At 39.2% G+C, this 27,657-nt stretch overlaps 1 protein-coding gene across 2 annotated transcripts in view; it reads left to right on the top strand.

Annotated features, from left to right (window-relative positions):
- CDH12 (cadherin 12) overlaps positions 1-27,657 on the top strand; it is a 1,084,366-nt gene that overhangs the window by 610,376 nt on the left and 446,333 nt on the right. The window lies entirely within an intron of this gene.

Here is a 27,657-nt window from a genome sequence, read left to right as displayed (position 1 = left end):
TCATGCTCACATTTCTGAGTAAGAGTAGTGCCCTCAAGTTTGTTGCTAGGAGTTACTGGAGTACCCTACAGTTACTCTCTACCTATCCAAGTTCAAAATTTAATTAATGCATCAAAAAGCATACTCCTAGACCAGTGGTTCTCAACCTGTGGGTCGCGACCCCTTTGGGGGTCGAACAACCCTTTCACAGGGGTCGCCTAAGACCATCGGAAAACACATATTTCTGATGTGTAAAGAGCAGCTACTGTGTAGAAAGTAGCTGCTGTGTTGAAAGCAGCTACTCTGTTAAAAGCAGCTACTGTGTTGAAAGCAGCTACTGTGTTGAAAGCAGCAGTATTGGAGGTAAAACGACACTCATGAATTATAATTACTGGATAAATAATTTTATGGTTGGAGGTCACCACAACATGAGGAACTGTATTAAAGGGTCGCGGCATTAGGAAGGTTGAGTACCACTGTCCTAGACTCATTAATAAGCCTGAAGAGTGACTGGCACTGTGTACTTGGCTGTGGTGCAACTATTAGGGAAAAAACCCTAGACAATCATGTAGCGGCTCCTACAGGGGTAGCACTAGTTTGTTAGGTATACCTCTGAAAGCATTTCATTATATCTGTTCAAAAATACCTGTTGTTCCTGTCAGACAATTTGTCAAATGATGATGTTCTCTTCTCTCTGCGTGCATTCCTATCAGTTAAATTATCCACAGTTACTTCTAAAGGCTACAGAAACCCGTCTCACTATTTCATGGAGAAAGGGAGAGAAGAATGGGTTTGTAGTCATTTACTGGGTCAACACTGCTTCCCCATACTGTAAATACAGCACAATGTGTAAGCTTTGTCACACTAGGGCAAGAATTGTTTTTCTTACAGGGTAATCAGGCAAAAATAAATGAAAAGTAAACAAAAATACAAAAAATTCAGCCATAAAATCTAAAGAATAATAAAATGCAATATATTATTTTTTTTTCTTGGGTTTAGATACACTTTAGGGGTACCTATCACCATTAAAGTTTTGTTGCCCTTTATTCAGGGTATTTATCACTATATATATATATATATACACAATATATATATATATATATATATATACAGTCATGGCCGAAATTGTTGGCACCCTTGATATTTCTCCAGGAAATCATGTATTTCTCACGAAACGTATTGCATTAACACATGTTTTGCTATACACATGTTTATTCCCTTTGTGTGTATTGGGACAAAACAAAAAAAGGGAGGAAAGAAAGCAAATTCGACATAAAGTCACACAAACCTCCAAAAATGGGCTGGACAAAAGTATTGGCACCCTTTCACAACTGCGGATAAATAAGAATGTTACAAGCATGTGATGCTCCTGTAAACTCACCTGGGGCAAGTAACAGGTGTGGGCAATATAGAAATCACACCTGAAAGCAGATAAAAAGGAGAGACGTTCACTTAACCTTTGCATTGTGTGCCTGTCTGTGCCACACTAAGCATGGACAACAGAAAGAGGAGACGAGAACTGTCTGAGGACCTGAGAACCAAAATTGTGGCAAAATATCAACAATCTCAAGGTTACAAGTCCATCTCCAGAGAACTAGATTTGCCTTTGTCCACAGTGCGCAACATTATCAAGAAGTTTGCAACCCATGGCACTGTAGCTAATCTCCCTGGTCGTGGACGGATGAGGAAAATTGATGAAAGATTGCAACGCAGAATAGTCCGGATGGTGGATAAGCAGCCCCAAACATGTTCCAAAGACATTCAAGCTGTCCTGCAGGCTCAGGGAGCATCAGTGTCAGCGCGAACTATCTGTCGACATTTAAATGAAATGAAACGCTATGGCAGGAGACCCAGGAGGACCCCACTGCTGACACAGAGACATAAAAAAGCAAGACTACAGTTTGCCAAAATGTACTTGAGTAAGCCAAAAGCCTTCTGGGAAAACGTCTTGTGGACAGATGAGACCAAGATAGAGCTTTTCGGTAAAGCACATCATTCTACTGTTTACCGAAAACGGAATGAGGCCTACAAAGAACAAAACACAGTACCTACGGTAAAATATGGTGGAGGTTCAATGATGTTTTGGGGTTGTTTTGCTGCCTCTGGCACTGGGTGCCTTGACTGTGTGCAAGGCATCATGAAATCTGAGGATTACCAAAGGATTTTGGGTCGCACTGTAGGGCCCAGTGTCAGAAAGCTGGGTTTGCGTCCAAGATCCTGGGTCTTCCAGCAGGACAATGACCCCAAACATACGTCAAAAAGCACTCAGAAATGGATGGCAAAGAAGCGCTGGAGAGTTCTGAAGTGGCCAGCAATGAGCCCAGATCTAAATCCCATTGAACACCTGTGGAGAGATCTTAAAATTGCTGTTGGGAAAAGGTGTCCTTCCAATAAGAGAGACCTGGAGCTGTTTGCAAAGGAAGAGTGGTCCAAAATTCCGGGTGAGAGGTGTCAGAAGCTTATTGATGGTTATAGGAAGCGACTGATTTCAGTTATGTTTTCCAAAGGGTGTGCAACCAAATATTAAGTTAAGGGTGCCAATACTTTTGTCCAGCCCATTTTTGGGGTTTTGTGTGACATTATGTCATATTTGCTTTTCTGCCTCTGTTTTATATTTGTTCCAATACATACAAAGGGAATAAACATGTGTATAGCAAAACATGTGTTAATGCAATACCTTTTTTGTGTGAAATACTTGATTTTCAGGAAAAATATCAAGGGTGCCAACAATTTCGGCCATGACTGTATATATATATACACAATATATATATATTAGTACATTATTTATCACTTCATATTCTATAAAAAAGAATCTTGCTTCTTTGAAAGCCTGCAAAATATTTTTGAACTTAGCTAAGGACTCTTGCTTTTATTCTACATAATTGTAGGTTTGAAAAAAAAAACATTGACTGCAGTTTGTGAAAACATGTTCACACTATCCTCTAAACATTTTTTAAGCATTGATATTTCAATTCTTTTTATAAAATGTACACCGGAGGAAGTCTATCATTCTCCAAACCACTGCCATTCAAAGCTTTATTTATGAAAACAGGGGCAGAGAAGCAATGTCACTATTCTTCTATACTTTATTCATGAAAAGACAGACACAACCTCAGAAAGCTGCACAAACTAGAGTTTGCAAGGCTCTTTGAAGCTGCGTCCATGTTTTAATGAATAAAGTGTTGAAAAGAAGCAGGGTGGATAGTAGTGATCTTTCTTTTGTTTACATTTGAGTCAAGCCATAATAAGGCTGCTAATAGCTACCTACTGAGTTCCCTGACTATATGGTATAGCCAGGCTTGGTGCAGGCTATGCTGTGTTCTTTGCAGAAAGATGCTCTTTTAAAATGTCTAACTGAAATCAAAGTTATGCTTATTCCATATTGTTAAAGTGAAATTCAACGTGTAACAGAAATGTTCTGCCAAACTTGGCATCCTTCGAGAACAACAGAAGGAGCAATAAAGCTGCAACCATCTGTTCTCTTTTCCATGTAATACATTATTATATGGTATTAGCCACCTATTACTTAAGAAAGGAGTGAATTGCTATAATGTATTTATAAATAGATACAGATTGTACAGCTTTGTCCATATAGTTGGAAGACTAACTTTATGATCTACTTTAACAGTATGTGTTCTGTTGGAGCAGTGCTTTTGCTATCTTCTCTAACTAGCAATTCTTATATTAAGCAGAAATTTAAATCATACCATATCCGGCATCAATCAAAAACATTTTACCCACTAAATGGAATAGAGTGTCTTACACAGTACTTCAGAGACATTAGCCAGAGCAGTTTTTATCTACATAGATACATATACTGTATCTGTAATGATAAATGGATACCGTGATACTTTTTTCTAATGAACATTTTGTAATAGATTATGTCCCATAGTGGCAACTGTATATTATGCAATATATTGGTTCCATAACTGTACTACACTGCTGCATTTTTCATTAGAAGATGTTACCATGATTCATGCATGCGTTTGTGGTGAATTAAACTCTTAGTGAACAAGCACAATATTTTCTATGCAAGCTTTTTAAATATTTAGGCTGAAACAGTCTGCATTTATATGTTAAGCTTCTTCAATTTAATGCACATTAGAGTATTTTTAGACTTGAAAGCTTCAGAAAAGAGTAAGAAAATTAAGCATATAGCATTTTATACATCAGATTAGTGTTTTATCTGGCTTCACTTGACATACTTTTTGATTTTTTTAATTCAAATAGTTTTTAGTGAAAAGTTTTAACATACAGAAAAAAAAAAAAGGGTATATAGACATTGATACAGAAATGAGAAGGTTCACATTTGATAGGCGTAATGCATGACAGAGGAGAAACGATAATGAAGGATCCCCACCAATTGGCTAGGGAAACTATAAGGTTTGATTATATTTACATGAGAGGTATACTCGGTGTCTCGTGTACCTTACTGGAAAATGGAAAGGTGTAAATGGGGAAGGATAGGGGATGGGGGGAAACAGGGGGGTGAGGGAAGGCACCAGTGCAGTAGGGGGTAGAGTAATTTATCTTGATATGCATCCGTAATCAATCTATTGTGCAATTGGGGTTTTTTAGCCATCGAGACCATTGGACCGTAAATTTATGGTAGGAGGAGTTATGGAAGGCTATTCTTCTTTCCATCTCACATTGGAGATTAAGATCTGATAAGAGGCGGGATAAGGAAGGAGTGGTGATAGAATGCCATAGTCTGGTAATGTTGGTTTTTGCAGCTGCTAAGATATGTATAATAATGGTGCGTGAGTTCATGGGGAATTTGTCAATGCCGATGTGTAGAAGAGCTAGGGCAGGATTTGGGGTTACAGGCGTTCCCGTAATTGAGGACTTTTTGATTTTTTAATAAGACTGATAAGCACATACATGCACTTATATGTACTATTATTTTCATTTTTTGTAGTTACCATTGTTTTTTTCCTGGAGCTTTCTATTTTCTCAGGTTATGTGGAAGCTGTAATAATATAGTGTGTATTACCTGCAATTTTTTTAAAAGATTGTCCAACAATAACCAGTTCTAGTCAGGTGCTACTGGATTCAACCATTTACAGTTTTTTATAAACTCTGGGGACTTTGGAAGTGAGTTTTTTCTACCTGAGAATCTAGTTTGCTAAACTTCTATTGATTTTTATAAAGATCTCACTTTTTCTTAAATGTTAAACATTTAATCTATTTTACATTAAAAATGCAGTCCAGCAATTTTTCCATAGCATTGATCTGGCTTGGAACAATATAAGAATTTACCTATGGGATCCCTTTGGAATCTGGAAATCACTGTAGTAGGATCTGCTGCTCCAGTACTATCCACTGGCTTCTGGTTCCTGTTCTGAGCAGCTGCATTTCCGCTTACTGAACACAGAAGGTTGCCTGCTCAGCAAGGGCACCTTTCAGAGAACACTATGCATTTTCTCAATGAATGCAAAGTGCTCTCTGATTGGATGAGTCAGAGTTTGTCACATCACTGCCACACCCCTCCACCTAATCCAATCAAAGAATGTGCTGCATTCACTGAGAAACTGTGAAGTGTTCCTAGAATGGTGTCTGCGCTGAGTGAGCAACTTCCTGAGTTTATGAGGCAGGCGTGCAGGTGCTTGGCATGGGACCTACAAGCCAGTGGAGCTTACTGTAGTAGTAGGGCATACTACAGTGATTCCCAGCTTCCCATGGCATCCCAACATTATGGCACATACATACTTGGACCAATGCAAATATGTAAACATTTTAAATACCTGAAATATTTTTTTAACAGTAATGTATCAGGAACATAGACTTCATTCTGCCTTGGACCTGGTGTGCTTGGTTGGTATCTTATTTTTTAATTCCTAATTAAAATAAAAATCATTAACACCAAGGAACTGCAAGTAGTTTCCAACTTGGGAAAGAATAGCTTGGTCATTGGTGATCATTGTGAATCCACGGCATTCAGCAGGCTGGAGTAAAAGAAGGTAATTTATTGGGAGGAAATGCTGGGGGTTATAATAAACCTGTAAGGATAATCATTTGTGTTTTAACAGTGCAACCTAGAGTTCCAGTGTTCTGTACTTCGTTGGTTTGCACTGCTAGTGTTCTGCACTTAGCTGGATTGCACTGCCAAAGCAGTTTTTGCATTGTATGGCACATGATAAAATACCAATTGTAAGCCTGAAGATTCATTAAACCTCATAAAAGAAGAGACCCTGGAAAATAAATTGGTGGTAGTTCTTTTTTTTTTCACTTTACACAATATTAGTGCAACAGTTTCTCTTCCATACATCTTCAGTAAAAAATACATATATTGCTACAGTAGCTTGAAGTATGTCTAAGCCCCTTCCACTGCTGCTGATTGTATAATATACATCAGTGACAGTGAAATGAATAAAGTCTTATGCACTAAGGAGTAGTTTTCACCTCTATATGGTTTTTGGATGTAAAGTGAAGTTTCCAAGCATACTTTTATTGAAGTCTCACATATTTGTAATACTAACTTTTTTATATTCCTCTTTTTCTTTATTTCTCAAATTTTAATATTCAGAAGATCTTTAATTTCAGATTATATAGGTTTTGTATCTTTATTTCAGCATTTTCTCATAAACTGTCTTTAGAGAATATTTATTTGCTATCCCTTTCATTTTAACAAAATCTTTTTAACACTCCTTGTCTAATATTTTGCATGCCAGAACAAGTTTGACTAATTTTCTTGACATAGCCTCTAATTTGTCTGTAAGAAAAATAGAAATCCTTCTCGATTCTAGTGTTATATTTCAGTTCTTTGAAGAAGATAACTTTATCCTTTCCCTTCATGAAATACTGAACTCAGGAAAATCTGCTTATAGGACCAGTTTAAGGAGGCTTTTTATATTAAATTTGACTCAAATATGGGGTTCCCTCTGGGGGAAAAATGTGAAATCCATGTTTGCATTTTTGTTCTAATAATTTCAAAAACATCTTCAAGCCTTTATTGTATCACTGAAATAAAGTAATATATTAATTAAATGTGGAGATTTTTTTCTACTTTGAATGCAGCAAAAAAGGTAGTGCTGATTCATCTATGAGATGCTTCTCTCTCTTCAGAGCTAAAAAATGGATGCCCAGAAAAAAGGAAAGGTGAGGGTACAGGAGCCAGGTAGCAAAACACTATGACAAAATCAGAGCCTTCAGGTTGTCATGCTCAAATGGAGCACCACAGCCCAGTGGTGTATTTAGGATTTGTGCTACAACACCAAATTCACCCCCCCCCCAGAGAGAGCCTGACATTGAACAATGACACCCCTACCCCCCCCCCCCCCACCAGAGTGAGAGACGTCCACTACCATCGCTACCATACATCGGCCACTCCCCTCCCAACAAGAAAGAGAGAGACACTCACCTTCACAGCTCTGGACATCCCCAGAAATGACAGTCAAGCAGCCCGAAGCCTCTCTCAGAATCCATCTGGTCTCCAAGGCGCGTGTGTCCCTTCTTCTGTCACTTCTTCCAGGATGCCCCCCTGAAAAATGTCGCCCTAGGCAAATGCCTTGTTGTAAATATGCCCCTGCCACAGCCCCAAAGCCATCAAATGGGGAGAAGCATTGGAAACAGAGTCAGGGGTGTGTTGCCAACAGGCCAATCAGGGGGAGGCAATCTGCTGCCTAGCAATGAGGACACCTTCTCTTCCCCAGAAACCGCCCGTGCTCAGGTCAGAGAATAGAAGGAGAATGGGGTGCAACTGCTAGTAGAGAGAAAGGCAGTGTAGGAGCATCTCTCATGCTTCCAACAATACCCCCCTCCCCAGTTCACATCCAGTAGCTCTCAGCTGCAAATATCATAGCTGCACTCAGAAGGAAACAATATGAGAGAAAAGAACATGCAAGGATGCCACTTACTGTTGGAAATACAATGCAATAAAATCCAGCTCCTGTTTCAATCTCTGAAGCATCAAGAGGATATAATACAAGAGGCCAATCTCCAAAGCTTCTTGCGGTCACAACATAAGATTAGCATCTTGGTGTGATCAGTGATGGGTGCTATCAGGGTGGATAAACCTTAAACAGCTTTTCCATAAAAACTTGAAAATTCTAAGGGGTGTTGAATGGCACGTAAATCCTTTTGGTTGAATGTAAAATAGCCTGGACACTGGCAAGATCCATGGCTAAACCAGTGTTGGAGATAATGTACCCTAGAAATGAAAGCTCAGTAGCATAAAAGTACATGTTTCCACTTTGGCATAAAGGGAAGGCTTTTGAAGCCTAGTCAAGACTGCTTCAACATGACATTTTTGGTCTGCAAATTCCTGAGAATAGATCAAAATGTCATCTAGATTGATGACAAGGAATGTGTCCAAAGAGTCATGGAATATATTGCTAACAAATTTCTCCAAAAAAGAGATAATGACCTGACAATATGTCTAGCAATGAGAAAGCCGTCTGAGAGCAGTGCCACCATTCTCCAATAGGATGCAACCAGCAACACTCAGATAATAGAGAATTGCTGTGGGGAGAGTGAGAGGCAATGTAGGAGTGTCTGTTACACTCCTAACAAATTCCAAGTATTTTCCTATTTCAAATAAATCTAGATATTACTGTATTTGATTTCCTTAAATCTTGATTTTTTAAGGAAATATTGGCGAGTGAATGAAATAATGAAATACATCAGGTTCTGTAGTACATTGCATTTTAAATGACTTACCCTCTCACTCATAGATAGCAGAAGTAATTTAAATGATCTTAACAATTTTAAAATTTAATTCATTAATGGGAGGGGGGTAATTAAAATTATGTGCTATATTTTGAAACGATTATTGGCAATTTTTGGTTTCAAACAATGGAATTTTTAGGCGCAATCCCATCCAATAATGGTAGTGCTGTCTACTACTGCTAACTAAATCAAATTTATATATTTCTAGATTATTATGATAGCTTGCAAACTTTCCAATTTCTTTCAAGAAAAATCATAATTCTAGGCATATAGCTGTTTTATCAGATAAGAACATTTGTTCTTTGTTCAAGTTCTTTGTTTAGACTGCCTAATTTGTAAAGGGATAATATAAATGGCACAGCAGTTAAGAAGGGCATTGGCATTGAAACAAAAGGAGCTTACCCAAATGTTTTCCTAAAGCACAGTTATTCTTTTGACTCACAAATGAGTACTAACACTATGGGCTCCATTTTTAGTTTGTCTCAAAAACATATATTTTGATGGTCAATTTATGCACACATGTATGTGGGCATAGCCATACAGGCTGTAATTTTTGATAAAGGCTGCTATGGTAAATAGCGAGTTCTCTATTAGAAAAACATTTCATGTTACATCACCATGCAAAAGAAATACAACTATTTTAAAGAAGAATTGTATTGTGAAGGAATATGCCATATGAAGGACTTCCTTGCTAAAATTTGACTGCCATATGACAGACTACACTGGTAAAGATAGTCTTCTGTGTTAACCTATGCTATTAAACAAAGATCTCCCTCTTTAGTAGAGGTTGCTTCCTTGGAAAAACATCTGTAAGGTAAAGGCATTGGTTGGGCCTGAGTAGGTTACCATTTATTACCTCCCATAGAACCTACCTTCAGTAAAGGCAGAGAAGCATATTGTATGTATTAGCCCATAGACAGCTGGCCAGATAGAGGGTGCCAATGCTAGCAAACAGATAAATATTGCAGAAGTTGCTATAATGTGCAAATACATATACACCCTATTTCTTATGTTTTTAAACACAAATTCACAAACTTATGCAAAAGAAACTGAATTTACATCAAATAAACATATATGTGCATCAATTAAATGTGAAAAGTTCCATCAATAGTCCAACATCCACTTAAAAAGTTCTTCCCATACAGAATATACTTCAATGTGTTATCAATTGTTCCAACACTTGTGCCCAAAAAATGATATCCAAAAATGGTGACAGATCCCCTCCACCAGATATGCTCTCACCTGGTTTATATGATGCTAGGTGAGGTCATATATGGCTTGTGTCCTTCTATTAGGACTGGTGCTTATTTCCAGTTTGGACGAGTTTGCACTTCTAAATAATTCCACCTTTCCACCTTCTCATTAACGATCCTCCTCAGCCATACATGCATAGGGGAAATGATCACCAAAATATAGTGCTTATTTTTTGAAAACATTTATTAGCTTAAAATAAATTCCAATTTTCCACTCACATTTACAAGGTGTCTATGCACACCACACTATAAGTCTCATCTGGCAATCAGAAATACAGAACCATCGATACAGTCTTTTTACCGCATCCAAACAATTTTGAGCATCATGTCATCAAAGCCACTCCCCTACATGTTACACCATAGGGTCACATGGCTTCATCAGGGGGCAATCAAGGGAAATAGAAAGACACAAGCGATATATGACCTCACCTAGCGATTTGGTCTTATAAACCAGGTGGGAGCATATCTAGTGGAGGGGATCTGTCACCATTTTTGGATATCATTTTTGGGGCACAAGGGGTATTGGAACAATTGAGGTAAATTCTGTATGGGAAGAAGTTTTCAAGTGGATGTTGGACTGTTGATGGAACTTTTCACATTTAATTGATGCCAATATGTGTACTGTATATTTATTTGATGTAAATTTAGTTACTTTTGCATCATTTTGAAAATTTATGTTTTTTATGACATTTAATTCTAACACATTTATAAGGGAGTGTGATTAGTGTGGGCAATTCACTATATATGTATTGGTATATGCATAGCAGCTCACAAGATTCACAGTAATTAATGTTGTAAATGTTATTATTTTATAATAATAGCAAGGAGAAGGACTTAGCTTGAAGTAAATTTTAGACTTTTGGTCCAAATTCCAAGTAGTGCTATAAAGGACAAACACATTTCAGTAGATATCAGGTAATTCTAGTTTCTGAATGCTTGTCTTCAGAGTAAATAATATGCTTTATTTTTTTAACCAGTTATAAAATTATTGTGCCATCTGTTATTACAGTTCACCATACTCTTTAGTCCTATTTTTAAACATTGTACCTGAAGCTAATTTTCACATATTTATTGAATATAGTCCAATCAGGGTCTTCCTCTATTTGAAGGTGATTTGAAGATAAACCTACATTTTTGTTTTTTCAAGTAGAAAAGTTAAAGGATAAGTTCACCTTCTGACCAAAATAATAAATCCACATCTTTTTTGTAGTTAAAAAAATGTGCCTGTATTATTTTTGGTTGCAGGAGTCTGTAAAGTATTGCACCAGTGATTAGCAGATCACTGGTGTCATGCAGGTCTCCTGCATACCTGTCAGTATATTTGCTTTCCCTTACGGGATGTGTCACACTGTGACAGATGTTTTGTGCAATGGTACACTGGTAAAGATGTTGATGTGACACTCGGACAGGGACAGGAACAGATGGTGCTTGGTGTACTGTGTGGGGATGACTGCAATCTGTGTGATCTCTGTATAGCTGAACACTAAAATCATCAGTTAGACAGAGAGCTGTCACAGGCTGCAGCATCCCCCTCTTCCCCTCACCCCTCTCACTGAGCTCAGTGGGAAGAACTGACAGATACATGTGTCTCTTTTTACACTGAGTGATGGTTGTGATTGACCATCAAGTGATCAGGTGGACCAATCACAGCATCCATGCCCTGATACGTGATGTGCTGTGTCCAAGGGATCATGGATCATGCTGCTGCGTGGCTCCTAGACCATGCGAGGCACACGTTCTGACAGGACATTCAGGAACATCCACGTAGAATGGCAAAGGTAAATAAACTGGAAAGTTAAAAAAAATTAATAAAACCAAGGGGCGGACTAACAACTCATGGGGCCCCCGGGCAATAGGGGATCATGGGGCCCCTGTGTCCTCGCCTACACTCAAACCACACCCAAAAAAGCCTATGAAAGGTAGCAGGGGCATCTCATGGGGCCCCCTACTGTCCCTGGGCCCTCGGGCAGTGCCCGAGTGCGCAGTCTGCCCCTGAAACCAACTGAATTTGACATGATTTCAGCTTCTTGTAATCCATGTACAGTAACACTCAGACTGGGAGAGGGTGAGGCAGTACTCAGACAGTCAATCTGAGGTCCTGCACTCACACATTCTGACAAAGAACGCTTTAACTCATAGAGTGCAGAGAGATGAACCCTCCGTTTTTTGCTGCTCCCTCACTATCGAAACACAGACTTTTGCAGGAAGGTGGCCTAGCTGTATTACATACAGTATCTGCAGAAGAGGGCACTAAGCTGGTAGTACTCTGCAGCAGTGCTGTGCAAGCCTCAGGACAAAATGCAAATACCTTGACAGGTAAAACAGTTCACATAAATGTATTGCAGCAGTGTATTTATCTGTTTGCCTGTTATTCAGCTTTATTGGGAAGAATCCATTTACTGAACATCAATGCAGTTGTTAAAAGTTATTACTAGCATCCTTGTCAGCAAACATTTCTGTCCCTCTGGCCTTTGATAAAAAAAAGTCTCAAGCAGAGTTTCCCTTCTGCTGACAATTACAAATCTCTTTTAGACATTTTTATTTTGGCTACAGAATAATTTAACAATAACATTGTCACATAGTCAAATAGTTATTAAGTTTGAAAAAAGACCACCAAGTTCAACCAGTAGACAAATATGAATAAATAAATAAACTCCATATACACAACCTTATACCCATAGTTGATCCAGAGAAAAGGAAAAAAAAAAATCATCACTATGTAACATGTTCAAATTTTGCTCCAGAAGGAGGAAAAACACTTTTGTTAATATCCAGTTATATGCAGTATATTTAGAAACGCATCCAACTGTTTTTAAACAGTCAACTGAGCTGGTTAGAACTAGTGTCTAAAGAAGTCTACTCCACATTTTAAATCTTTTCCTGTGAAGAAGCTTTTCCGTATGTGGAGGTTAAACCTCTTTTCTTCCAGACAGGGGCGGACTGACAACTCATGGGGCCCCCGGGCAATAGGGGATCATGGGGCCTCTGTGTCCTTGCCCAAACTCAAAAAAAGCCTATGAAAAAGGTATCAGGGGCATCTCATGGGGCCCCCTACTGACCCCGGGCCCTCGGGCAGTGCCTGAGTTTCCAAATGGTCAGTCCGCCCCTGCTTCCAGATTTCCCCAGAGTGCCCCCATTGCAATGACTTTAACCACTTGAGTGCTAAGCTGTAAATACCGCTTAATTACCAATATTTGTTTCAGTTTTCAGTGCTGTGATAGATTGACTGACAGTACTGTGTGATTGTCATGTAACATTGTACCTAATTACATTTAATAGATTTTTTTGGGAAAGATAGAACATTTTTATAGGTGTATTGCTTAACCACTCAAAATTTATTTTTTTTAGTATACACAGTACAAAGGCCAATAAAGTTTAAAAAAAAGACCACCAAGTTCAACCAGTAGACAAATATGATTAAATAAATAAACTCCATATACACAACCTTATACCCATAGTTGATCCAGAGAAAAGCAAAAAAAAATCATCACTATGTAACATGTTCAAATTTGCTCCAGAAGGAGGAAAAACACTTTTGTTAATAACCAGTTATATGCAGTATACTTAGAAAGGCATCCAACTGTTTTTAAACAGTCAACTGAGCTGCTTAGAACTAGTTTCTAAGGAAGTCTACTCCACATTTTAAATCTCTTCCTGTGAAGAAGCTTTTCTGTATGTAGAGGTTAAACCTCTTTTCTTCCAGATAGCTGTAAATACCCCTAAATTACCAATACTTTTTTCAGCTTTCAGTGCTGTGATAGTTTGACTGACAGTATTGTGTCAGTGTCATGTAACACTGTACCTAAATGCATTTAATAGATTTTTTGGAAAAGACAGGACTTTTTTATAAGTGTATTTATTACCACTTGAAATTTAGTTTTTTTTAGTATATACAGTACAAAGACCAATACTTGCTTACATTTTCTTTTTTTTACCTTTAAAAAAGCAAACCTACAATCATTGGTGGCCAGTGGCCTTTTCAAACCCAACACTTTAAAAAAAATTATTCAAGGCAGTGTAGTCTGCATCTGGAGTGAATGGCTGCAAGTTCGTAGAGCTTCAGGAGTGACAGTGCCAGATGAATGGCTATAGGCAATGGACTCATGATATACATACAATCAATTTGGCTTTCCATAGACAAATTCATCTTTGGAATGTATTTATATTTTGGTTGCAATTATTTATTTTCTGAATGTGTCCGTGGTTGGGACACAGGGGGTTATTTACTAAAACTGGAGAGTGCAAAATATGGTGCAGCTATGCATAGAAACCAATCAGCTTTCGGGTTTATTGTTAAAGCTTAATTGAAGTTAGAAGCTGATTGGCTACCATGTACAGCTGCAGCAGATTCTGAGTGCTCTAGTTTTAGTAAATCATCCCCACTGTGAATAAATTGAAGCAAACGTAACTACTGATATCTTTATTTAATTCACAGAAGCTGAAGTTTCAGTGCACAGTTGCTTATTATATTTACAGTGGCTCAGTGTGAGGTCCAGACCTGAGGATGTGTCCATGATAACATTGTCATTTTATTGGTTAGTGAAGGGAGTGAGTCTATACTAGTGCTGTTTTATAATATTTATATAATTAATACTTTTTGAAAAAATAAAGTTCTTTTTAGATTTGTAAAAACAGCCTTTGCATTTCATTTTGGTTGTAAACCACTTAGGGGGAAGAGATCATTTCTTTACCCTGGTAGCTTTTTTGGGAGCAATGGGAACAACATAACACCAAGCAATTTATCAATCTACTGTTCAGGAATAAGGGAGCAAAGATGGAGGAATGCAAAACTTGAGAGGTGCTGCAAAAACATAAGACTTTTTCTGAGTGGTGATTGAGTACAGCAGTCAAGGTGGTGTTGGCCCGGGCCACTTTCAAACCTCCTTGACTGAACTTTCTTTGAGACGGAGGTTCTCTAGATCCCTAAACCCAGAAAACGACTGGAAAGGACACAATTCCACTCACCTTTCAGCAAGCAGCCACCTTGCAAAATTGTAGCCTAAGATGACTAAATAGTAACTACAAGTATGTCCCTGACTGTGTTAATTAATATCATTTATCAAATAAATAAAAATGGAAATCAATGATATTAATGAAAGAGTTAACCATGTGGAAAATACAATGGAATAATTTGCTAAAGCACATAATGAACTTTTTGCTGCACATAATGAGATGAAAGATAAGTTTCAAAAAACAAACTGAAACTAGCAACTTTTGAGGATAGATCTTATGCAAAGTGTATCAAACTTAAAGGCATTTAAAGACATTGCTAAATGGGCTCCTTCTACCTGAGCTCAGCCAATATATACAGAAACTGACATCTGTCTTGTTGTCTTCTACTTCTCCTTAGGAAATAGTGATAGACAGGTCCCACAAGCTGCCTAAGCCTTGACATCTTCCTGAATATCTGCCTAGGGATGTACTTGTGAAAACTATTTATTTTTTTCTGAAAATGTACAGCATATGCAAATTGCACAGAATATATCCCCTTTTCCTGATCCCTACACTGGGTACTGCATTTATGCTTTTTGTGGATGCATCACAAGCAACCCTCCTGGCCCACAAAAGTCTTCTCTCTATCACTAAGGTGATGTGGAACACCGACATTCCTTATAGAAAAGAGGATCCAACTTACAAAGGCGGCATCTATATACACAGCTTCTTTCGTAGAGGGCTTACACCTTACCAAAAATAGAACCAATAACTGAGGATATAAATCCAACAAAACTATCCCCTATCAGAGCATCCCTGACTTGGGAATTCTTATGTTCCTTTAAGCTTGGACTCCTTTAAACTGACTAAATTGTTTAATCTGTGTATCCATTTAAAATTGCTCACACATTTAAAATTGCTTTAACTCATTGATGGCTATACACCGACTGGTGTACTTTGAGTTTTCTTTTCCCCCCAAAATGCAGTAGCATGCTACCCCTCAAGGTCACTTGACTGTTTGACATTTTTGTTCTGTGGTTGACTGTGTTGTTAACTTGATACAGTTGTTTCATTTCATGTTGGAACTCATGAATGTGGATTAGTTTCCTCTATTTATGCGTCACTGATTTTTCCAATGCAGACTTCAGTATATGTATTCTTTAAAGCGTTACTAAACCAAGGACCCTGCATTCATTATATCTGGTCTCCAATAGCACACAGAACATGGAAATGGAATTATTTTAGTAAATATAAACTGCTAAATACCTTTTTCATCAGCAGTTTGAACAGTCTTGTGACTTCTATCAGTGTTCAGCAGTAGAGCATTGGTTAAAGCTTGTAAGAGGAGTTTTCTCTAGGAGGATGCAGTACCTCTGACCTCTGTATGAGCAGTGCTGATTGGCCCTGTGCTGGTCACATGCACTATCCCAAGAAAAAAAAAACCTCTCTAGTAATGCCAAACTGAGCATGTGCAGTGTTTCCACACAATGTGTCTTATCAGGAGATAAGAGGGAAACACTGGAAGAGGGGGAGGATCAGAGAAGTCAGGATCAAACAGCATATTTACACAATGCAGATGATTAACCCCTAAGGTTCCACAGTGAGTATAACAAGCATGCTTTAATGCATATACAGACTGATTTTACTGTTTTGGGTTTAGTTACACTTTAGGTTATCTGAGAGTATGGGGTAAATGCTTTAATTATTCACCATATTATATGGATGCTGCCTAATTTGCTTCCTCCTTTCTTATGGTACATAATATGCTTTCACTTAATGCCAAGGGATTTAACAGTCTTTATAAAAGGAAATCTATCTACAGGAAAGCTAAGCAGTTGCATAGTGAAATATTGTTTGTGCAGGAAACATATTTCCACCCCCTGAAACAACCACATTGTTTTCACAGGAATTTTCCACAACTGTTTTTTGCTACTGCTGCTGGAATTTCCATCATGGAATCTGTACTTTTCTATCTTCTTGAATCCATTATAGCTCAAAATATCAGATACATTATTCATGTAAGCAACATTAATAATATGACCTATATATGACCAAAAGGCAGACTTCACTCATTTATCTCTCTTGCAGATATATTTGATTCCTAGATTTGCTTACATACAACTAAGAAGGAATTTACATTTTATTCCTTCTCACATTAATACTATTCTAAGATAGATTTCTTCATAGATAAATGGTTATTGTAGAAGGTATCAAAGTGCCTATTCAAAATATTACGAGGTTGGATTGTATGTCTATCACTTTGTCTATTGTGGAAAAGCAAAATAGCCCATTTACCTAGCTATGGCAAAATAATTTGTAATATTTGTCACACCCTGCATTACCACAAAGTGATCACTAATCATCGTCAATCATTTTTTACAGTTGAATGCACTGTCTACTACTAACATTTTATTAAATTTGGTGTGCTCAGCAAGAATTTATCGGAGGAATATTAATACAATTTGCAGCAAAGGAGAAAGGAAAAAGGATGCAACTAAATTCTTTCTTAGATCAAATTAATAATTTAAAAAAATAACATACATAAAGCATATACTACAGGAGCTATAGCTGGACAACTGCTGAAATGCTGAAAACATCTTAGAGACGTTTTGCTTGTGGACTATGAAAAACATTTTGATCATGAAGCTAACTTATTACTCTCAGGGTAACAGTACAAACTACTTTCTTCTCAAATTAGTAACTTCCAAATTAAAGCAAGAATACCTTTTTTAATTAATTGTAAGACTAATAATAAGCTATACAACACTCAAGATATTGCTAATTAATTCCCAGACTATTATATTTCATTATTGCCTCTGTATAACCAAAGATAAGACGTCATACATCCATCAACTTCTTCCTGTAAATCCAATCTTCTTATACAGTGATCTCCAAAAAAAGAAATATAATATAGTGTAGTATGCTCAATATACCATGCTTCAAATCCTGTCCAGTGTGCTCACATTTATAATAAACAACCATATGTGTATTTGTTCACCAGTGTACTTCTTTATCTACCCTTACCCTTCATATACTTGGTATTTTGAGAGCGCTGGTCACTGCTATCATGACCATTTCATTCTCTGAGGGGAACAGATTGACTTCATCTGCTAAGGAAAGGATCATTGCTTACTATACTTTGTGTGTATAAAGAAAAAAGGGGTTTCCAGTGCACTGTTTAAAAAATATTTATTTCTTATTATAGTTCATTTAGAGCAGGACCTTGCTACTCCTCAGCCTACACAGAAGTATCTTGCAAAATTTTTATGTCCACTTTAAATTGCCAATCTTAGATGAAAATCTCTTATCCCAATTAACCAGACAAATTCTTATTTGGAAATCAAGAAAGTAATACAGCATTTACCCAACAAAAGGCTGTGGATATATATGGCTTTTCAGCAGAAAGCTACACATTTTTTCAGATTTCAGATTATTTATCCTATATATACAATAGTAATTCATCCTCTGGCAACCTCTTAGCAGAAATGTCACAAGCTGTGATAGTGACCCAAATTAGGCAGGAGCCTAGTCATCTGCAAAATTTCAGGCCAATCTCCCTCCCTAATTCTGATTTTAAAATATGCCATAGTCTTGGCTCATGGCTGTAACTCAGTTTATTTTAGGACTTGGCCAGTTCAGCTTTGTGAAAAGCAGACAGATGCCTAACCATACCAGGGAAGTGTTACATTTGATTAGACATGTAGAATCTCATAAAATGCTTTCTTTGCTCCTAGCTTTGGATGCAGAGAAGGCATTTGGCAAAGTGCACTGGAGAAATGTATCCCAAACTTAACAGATATTTGGCTTTTTTGGTTTTATCTATTCTGTCATGATGACCTTATATACAATTCCATCTGCTTGTGTGTGTGCAGTTTTATTATGATGTCTAGTATATCTTGCTACTTAATAATAGAACCATTCATAGTTGTAATTAGAACATTTTCCTTAGTTAAGGTCTGGTAAGCTCATAAAATCAGGTTAGTTCCTGATGATATAACTTTTCGTTTGACCAACCCGACTACTATTGGTGCAGAGCACTATTAACAAATTTAGCTGTTTCCTTTACAAACAGAATGTGACTAAATCATATGTATGGCATATAGGTGAAAAACACTTTGCTGTCTTCCTTTAGATATGAAAATGCTTACATCCCAAATTTGGGAATACATCTTGTCTAGCCTTCTACTAAAATATATGTCATGAAGTTTGAAACCTTATTCACGTCAATTAAGCAGCTATTGCAATCTTTGGGGATCTAGTGATGAGTTGTTGTGTATGGGTTGTATAGTAGCCTATTGCATCCCAAGGCTTCTATTATGGTACTATGTAAGGTTTTTCAGAATTCTGTAGTTATGACGGATGTATTTTGATTTTTTTCAAAGGGTTCTAATGGTTTTCTTACTTTATTTACGCGCTCTTCTTTTTAATCTGTTACTATTTTGCATTTCTCCTTTTACTTTCCTTTTTTCAGCAGCATATTGGAATTGTGGCATTATTTCTTGAGATATATATATCAGATTTTGAATAAAAGGTATAGTGTGTACTTAAACTTGCAATACAGGACTGCTATTACATTGCTCTCCTTCAAAATGTGTACTATTTAGATCTCTGATTGTGTGGCTTATTATGTTCCTGATAATATTGTGAGTATGTTATTTATGGATGGTGTAGCTGTATTCATCCAGTTAACCACTTGCCCTCCAGAGGATTTACCCCCCTTACCTGACCAGGCCATTTTTTGATTTATGGCACTGTTACTTTAACTGACAATTGCCCGGTCATGCAGTGCTGCACCCAATTGAAATTTACATCCTTTTTTCCCACAAATAGAGCTTTCGTTCGGTGATATTTGATCTCATGTACATTTTTTATATTTTGCGCTATAAACAAAAAAAGACTGACAATTTTGAGAAAATAAACAATATTTTGACTTTTTGCTATATCTAGTAAAAAATTTAAAAAATCAAACTTGATCATACATTTAGAGAAAAATTTATTCTGCTACATATCTTTGCTAGAAAAAAATCCCAATACGTGTAAATTAATTGGTTTACGTGAAAGGTAACGCATTTACAAATGGAAGTATATATACTGGAATTTTTTTGTACTAGTAATAGCGGCGATCAGAAACTTATAGCAGGACTGCGGGACTGCGAAGGGCATTCTGACACTGGGGGGAACTGACTTGGTGTCACTGACATCCCCAGTGACACCAATACAATGATTAGTGCTAATAAAAAGCACTGACACTGTACTAATGGCACTGGGCAGGAAGGGGTTAACATGTGGGGCGATCAAAGGGTTAACTGTGTGCTGTTTCACAGTGTGCTGTGTGCGTGCTTTCCACTGTTAGTACACTGCTTTGTATGGCTCTGTTATGCAGAGCCATAAGATGCAGTGTGCAGGAGCTGACAGGGGAGAGATCTGTGTTGTTTATACACAGGTCTCTCCCCCGTCAGAGATACTCGGTGATCACCAGGTGCCGGCGAGTAATCACCTGCCGGCACCTGTGCAGCTTCGCACCCGTGCCACTCTGTAGCAGTATTTCTGCTATAGGGTAGCGCAGAAGCGGTTAAAGATATTTGTACTATATCTTTATTATTACAACTAACACTGAATGAATCGGTTACAATATATAATTTTTCAGCAAAGAAATGCAGAGCTGCACCAGATTTTGCATCCTTCAGTTTTACAAAATCTACCGCTATGTGTCTTTGCAGTCTATACCTTTTTAATAATGAATTATTATTAACTCTGTTATCTAGCAGAACAAACATACAGCAAATACATGCTGACTGCACATCAGTAGCCAGGTAAATATAAACTTTATTGTATAAAACTCATACAGGAAAACTCAGTTCCCAGATACAGGGTGACTACAGTTGTTAATGCATTTCACACAGGGAGTGCTTAGTCTGCAGCAGAACACCCAAATCTTTCTCAGTTATTGACTCTTCCAAATGTACTCCCCATAGAATGTTTGATCCATCCATTTACAATAATGATTGCAAAGTGGTAGCACATAGCAAGGAGATGGTTAACCAATTCAATACCGGGCAATTTTACACCTTCCTGCCCAGGCCATTTTTCAGGTTTCAGCGCTCTCACACTTTGAATGACAATTGCGCGGTCATACAACATTGTACCCAAACTAAAATTTTATCATTTTCTTCGCGCAACTAGATCTTTCTTTTGGTGGTATGTAATCATCTCCAGGGTTTTTATTTTTTGCTAAATTAACAAAAAAAGACCAAAAAGTTTGAAAAAAAAACACGTTTTTCTTTGTTTCTGTTATAAAAGTTTGCAAATAAATAATTGTTCTTCATAAATTTAGGCCGAGATGTATTCTGCTACATGTCTTTGGTGAAAATAAATTTTTTAGTTTGTAAGAAAGTTATAGAATTCACAAACTATGGGATATATCTGAAAATTGATCAATCCTGAAGTACTGACAGCCAATCTAATTTCTTGAGGCCCAAAAATGTCAGAACAGTACAGATATCCCCCAAATGACCCCTTTTTGCAGAGTAGACAGTCCGATGTACTTCATAAGAGGCATGGCGAGTTTTTTGAAGTTGTATTTTTTTTGTCATAATTTTTCTGACAATGAAAAAATTAAAAAAATAATTTTCACTATTTTTTTTTTACATACTGTCACCAGTGCAGTACAGCATGATCATATAACTGGCATGGCGGTGATCAGGGACACTGACAGTGTGAAAAAAAAATATATATATATATATTTTTTTTAATTTTTTATTTATTTTAAATTTTTTATTACCTTTTTTTTTAAAGATTTTTTTTTCATATTTCACTATGTCCAAAGTAGTACAATGTTACTATAGTAACATTGTACTACTTTGGGGAAGTGATCATTATTTTTTTTTTTTTTTTTACACAATTTGCTTATAGCAAAGAATTACTTTGCTATAAGCAAGCATTTACCTGAATGACATCGATTCATTCAGGGTTTTTTTTTTTTTTTTTGTGCTTAGCTGTGATTTGGCCACAGCTAATCACATGACATGTGCATGTGATTAGCTGTGACCATTCACAGCTAGACACTAGTATACAATGGATGGCATGAATGAAGCCATCCATTGTATACAACTGTCATGTGACCTGCTGTGATTGGTCACAGCAGGTCACATGGTACCGGCAACAGGGCCAATACTCAGATCTGTCATTGGCCGTGTCCGAGGTACACAGCCGGTGACAGATCGCGCCGCACATGCTCGGCTCTGCAAGTGCGTGAACTGTGTATGTGCAGGAGTACCCCAAATGGCGGCCTCCCAGAAAGCTAGTGCATTTTTCTGGGTGCCATACAGCCATTGGCCGGGCGTCAAATAGTTAAACATAGATTTTCAAGCAGTATTCACCGTAATGATTGCAAAGTATCAGTACCATGGAGATGGTTAAAGGATAAGTTCACCTGTTATACCATGTTACATGTGACACCCGTATTCATATACCATGTTATTGCTGCAGCTGCCAGACACGACTTCTCCTGCGCTCTAGGACCCAGGTGGGTGGCGGATGGATGGAACCAGAACTGGAAAAATTGACCACCAATGCATATAGAGTTGTGTAGCTCCAAACAAGGCTGGGGAAGCCTGACCAATACTGCAAAGCGAAACAAAAACGAGAAGCGCACCAACCTTGCGCATTACCTCAATAACCAAAATTTATTAATTACAAAATGATACTCACAAACTGCGAATAAAATCAGGCATGTAAGGCATCATTTATTTACAGAGTTCTGTGATTGGGAAACTACAACTACAGTCAGCCTTTTCCGCTGTCAGCCAGGGTGCTGTTGAGTGCAGTGGTAGTTCATTAATTCTTCCTGTCAGTGTAAAACTGCCTGCCCATACAAGGTACAAGCTGACAGATACACTGACAGTCTGCTAGAGCCCTACATCGCACATGCGTTACAGGTTCCCAATACAATAAATAAATGCACATTTTCTGACCTTTAAAAAAGATGTGCATTTTTTTTTTATTTTTTGAAAAGGTAAACTTATCCTTTAAATGTGGATTTTGAAGGATAATCCGGAGCTCCGGTGCCAAGATTCTAAATCCGCTGCCATCCGTGCGGCAGCGGATCACGGAGTGACTGCGTAGGACCCGGGTAGTATCCCCGATCCCGGGGAGTCGGAACCCGGGTGATATTTCCGCCCCTCGTGGCGGCTGACGTCCGCGGCCTGGTGCGGCCGCGTGAGTCGGGGCTCCGGCGCCACCCATCAGCTCTCCCATCCGCACCTGCTGCCATCCGGGCTGTGGGAGATCGCCTGGGGACATCCGCGGCACCCTCTGCATTGCTGGGACTGGGGGAGAGACGCCGCTGAGCCTTGCTGCTTCCCACGGTGGCGGCAGCATCTGCGGCCTACATCATCTGTCTGGAGCCTCCATCTGGTCACAGTGAGTGGGGGATGCGGGTGCCCTCTTATCATTAGCTCCCCCCACAGTGCCTTGGGGAGTGGGCCTCACGTTGCTGACCCCGGAGCCTGCCATCTCCCGTAACCACGGCCCCTGTTGGGCTCAGAGGCCTACTGGGGCCTTAATATTGCCCCGTGGAGTGTCTCCCTGGAGGGCCCTGTGCTTGGTGTTGGAGGTCCTCTGCTTCCCACTTGTCCCTCTTGTGTCCTAGGTTGGGATCTGGTGCCATCATCCTGCTCCGGTGTGCTATATCTGCGTGTTACTGTGATCTATGTCCTCTCTACCCTTCCATGGCTTGCTAACTATCTTTACAATATAATGTTCTCGCAGATGGATCTAACCGCATTCATGTAACTACAATCCTAAACCTATTTTGGGCGTTATAGGTCCCCTGGGGTTATAATCTCCATTCATTATCCTATTTTCAATTGATCACCCCCAGGAGACTCCCTGTATGCCGTCCACAAAGAAAAAAAAGGGACAAGCCCAGAAGTCCCTCACGACATACCTACTTAAGGCACACGAGCTTTGTAACATGTCTCCAGTCAATACAGAGCGAGCATCCCTGTCCGATCCCACACAGGATACCACCGCTCCCTTATCGGCCTTGGTCAGTGAAAATACACAGCAACTTACAAAAGGAGACTTGGAGTCCTGCTTGGAATCTATGTACGCCAAACTAGCCGCCAAATTTCAATCAGAATTGCATAAAAGCACTAATGTTCTCTCTCAGGAAATAGCCACATTGGGCTCCAGGACAGACCGCTTAGAAACCAAACACGATGAACTTAGCCTGGCCTATGGTGAACTTTCCAGAGAGCATGATCATTTACAAATGGCCTTTTTTCAACTACAGGCGCAGGTGGAGGACCTTGATAATCGCAATCGCAGGAATAATCTGCGAATCAGGGGAATCCCGGAGTCTATGTCTGACCTCTCCTTAATCGTGACCAAATTATTTCAATCACTCCTCCCGGATCGTGACCCTGGGTCTTTTGCCTGTGACCGCATCCATAGAGCCCTGCGCCCTAAACCTCCTACTGACAAGCCACCTAGGGATATTGTCCTGTGCATGAGGGACTTTTTGACCAAAGAGGAAATACTCAGAGCTGCTCGCAATACCCCTACGATCTCCTTTGAAGGCTCGGTCTTACAAATCTTTGCGGATGTTTCCCTGGCCACGTTGGAGAAGCGTAGAAAAATGAAAGAAGTCACAACGGTCCTGTTCTCAGCTCGTATCCGCTACAAATGGGGCTTTCCCTTTAAGTTGATTGTTCCACATAATGGGAGCACATATATAGCTACATCCCCTTCTGAAGGTAGAGCAATCTTGGCCAAACTGGGCCTAGCGGATGCCCCATCACCTCAACATCCACCCTCCACCCCTCGTGTCTCTCCCATTTGGCATACCCCATCTCCACGGAGAGATAGAAGGAGAGTCAGACAGGATCCGGGTTGACAGTTCCATTCTCACTTGCCTATTACCTATTGTTTGACAGTCCTTGGTCTTGCCTATTGTCTTTTATGACTTTACCGAGAATTGAGACACAGGGATTTTGTTTCTTACATCTTACGCTGTCAGGATGTGTATTTCTATGGTTACTGCTATGTTAATTTTATAATCCTGAGTAATGTGTGTGCCTTGCATTGATAGCTGGACGAGTCAAGGTATAACAAGGGTCTTTGGTCCCTCTTAATTGCGCCCATTGGTTTATGGTTTCACAACTCTTTGACACGTTACCCCACCCTGCCTCCTGACATGGCCGGAAGTGTCGCCGCCCGATTGAGGGGTGGCAGTTCCGTTTTCCATGTTTTAGGGAGACAGGGTTTGGGCCCATTTGGCCTCTTAATATTTGAACTTTTTGTTTTATCAGGTATGACAAATTTTCAGCCTGATCCATGTTCTTCAGTTACCTTATTTGTAGGAGCTCTTCAAATCTCCTCTCTATTGTTTTTTGTCTTCTTTTTTTTCAACACTTTAGTGCATGAGGATGGTGTTGTGTCGGTCTGTGGACATCATGGCCCCCATGTTGGGGCCGGGGGGGTCCCCTGGGCTGGTTCTGCCACCTGTACGTCTGTCTGCTATAGACCTGCGGATTTCTATGTCTAGCCAATTAATTTTAGGGGATATCCTTGTAATGTGTACTTTTATGATGATAGTAATAAGCTCTGTTTACTATGGTAATTCAATGTATTTCGCATAATGTCCAGGGTTTCAATTCGCCAAACAAGCGCAAAACGACCTTTCTTCAATATAAACGACTGGGAGCCAAGATTATCTTATTACAGGAAACACATTTTGCAGCTGCAAAACACCCGACATATTTTCATAGATCTTATAGGCAGGGGTATTATACCCTGCATTCCTCCAAGAGTAGGGGCGTAGCCATCTTTCTACATAACTCATTCCCCTTTGAGGTTCAACATGTGTATCGTGATCCGGACAGTAGGTTTATCATTCTTAAAGGCACCCTTTCAGGTCGAGAACTTACTATTGCTAATGTATATGCACCGAATTCAGCACAAGCTACCTTTTTTTCAAAATTTTTTGGTACTCTGGATAGGTTTTTGTCTCCTCATCTCTTGGTGGGTGGGGATTTTAATCTGGTGGCAAATCCTCTTTTGGACCATAGTTCCCCCTCGCATTCTTCCCAGGCTTTCCCAAAATCCCTTACTAAGAAATTAGATACCCTCCAGTTGGTGGATGCCTGGAGAGCGCACAACACCGGAGCCAGGGATTACACATTTTATTCCCACCCACATGACTCTTATGCTAGATTAGACTATATATATTGTACCCCAATTTTACTAGCTAATTCTAGGGTAGCTTGCATTCATTTGAGCCCCTGGTCGGATCACAGTATTGTGGCCTTATCTATCACATTTGTGGGATTGGCACCTACTCCCTTCTCTTGGAGACTTAATGACTCTATGCTAACCGATATTGACTCTCGCCAGGAAGTGGTTACATCTATTTAGGAATATTTTCAATCTAATTTAACCCCTGATATTTCCCCAGCCACACTCTGGGTAGCCCACAAGGCGGTCCTACGAGGCCGACTTATCTCCATGGCCTCATCCAGAAATAGAAAACGTTGGCAGCAAATACTACTTCTAACCCGAGAATTAGAAGCACACTATAGAAGCCATGTCGCTAATCCATCTCTACTTAATAAACAGCTACTGTCCCAAAAGCGCTTGGAACTGAATGCCCTGCTTTCCCAAAAAACTGAAAAGGCCCTTCGCTGGTCGAAGGCCTCATTCCTATTACATAGTAACTCGGCATCTACCATGTTCGCAAGGAAGTTAAACCACTCTCTGCGCCCCCCACACGTGTATAAATTACGCACAAATTCGGGTGCTATCTCATCTCTACCTCAGGAAGTCTTGGGTATTTTCGAACATTTTTATTCTAAACTACTAGCTCCTCCGCAGTCGGATTCTGTCCCTCTGTCGGACTCTTGGCTGGACTCTATACCCCTCCCTGCCCTTACACCCTCTCAGATTGTCACTCTTAATGCCCCCTGTACTTTAGAGGAAATAACATGTGCGATAGGCGCGCTCAAGCGCTCTACTGCGCCGGGTCCTGACGGATTTACCGCTAGCTATTATAAACATTTTGCCTCTACATTGGCTCCATACTTGATAACTTTATTTAATGATGTTTTGCAGGGGGGTAAGTTCCCTGAGGAGATGTTATTGGCTAACATGTCTCTAATACCCAAGCCACAGAAGGACCACTGTTTGCCACAAAACTATAGACCAATCTCAGTCATGAATAATGATCTAAAGATATTTAGCCGTATTTTGGCGGACCGGTTGGCCCCTATCATCTCCTCTTTGGTTTCTCCAGACCAGTCGGGTTTTATTCCCGACAGATTTATTACTGATAACATTCGTCTCACTCTAAATGTTATTCAAGACGCCAATTTACATTCCAAAGAGGTTCTGTTGATGAGTTTGGATATAAACAAGGCCTTTGATAGTGTTCTTTGGCCCTACTTGTTCTCCTTGCTACAGAAAATGGGCTTCAGTGAGGGGTTTTTGGCAGGCATACATGCCCTGTATGACTCTCCTAAAACGAGAATTAGGCTTCCTGGCTGTAACTCTGACTTCTTTACATTGGGTAGAGGTACCCGCCAGGGCTGTCCTCTTTCACCCCTTTTATTTGCGCTGGTGTTGGAACCTTTGGCATTGGCGATTAAATCACATTCGGATATTTCTGGCTATTCATTATTAGTTTCACATTTTAAGCTGAGCATGTATGCTGATGATGTTATGCTTTTTATTACTAACCCGTTGACTTCTTTACCTAACTTGTGTGCTGTATTGAACGATTTTGCCAAAGTGTCAGGTCTCACCGTTAATTTTACCAAATCTGTGGTCA

This window comes from Staurois parvus, unplaced genomic scaffold (assembly GCF_062004578.1).
Source record: "Staurois parvus isolate SC_StPar_1 unplaced genomic scaffold, SC_StPar_1.0 ptg000153l, whole genome shotgun sequence".
NCBI classification, from domain to species: domain Eukaryota; kingdom Metazoa; phylum Chordata; class Amphibia; order Anura; family Ranidae; genus Staurois; species Staurois parvus.
Note: the sequence above shows the minus strand (reverse complement) of the source record. Positions and strands in the feature narration are given on the sequence as shown.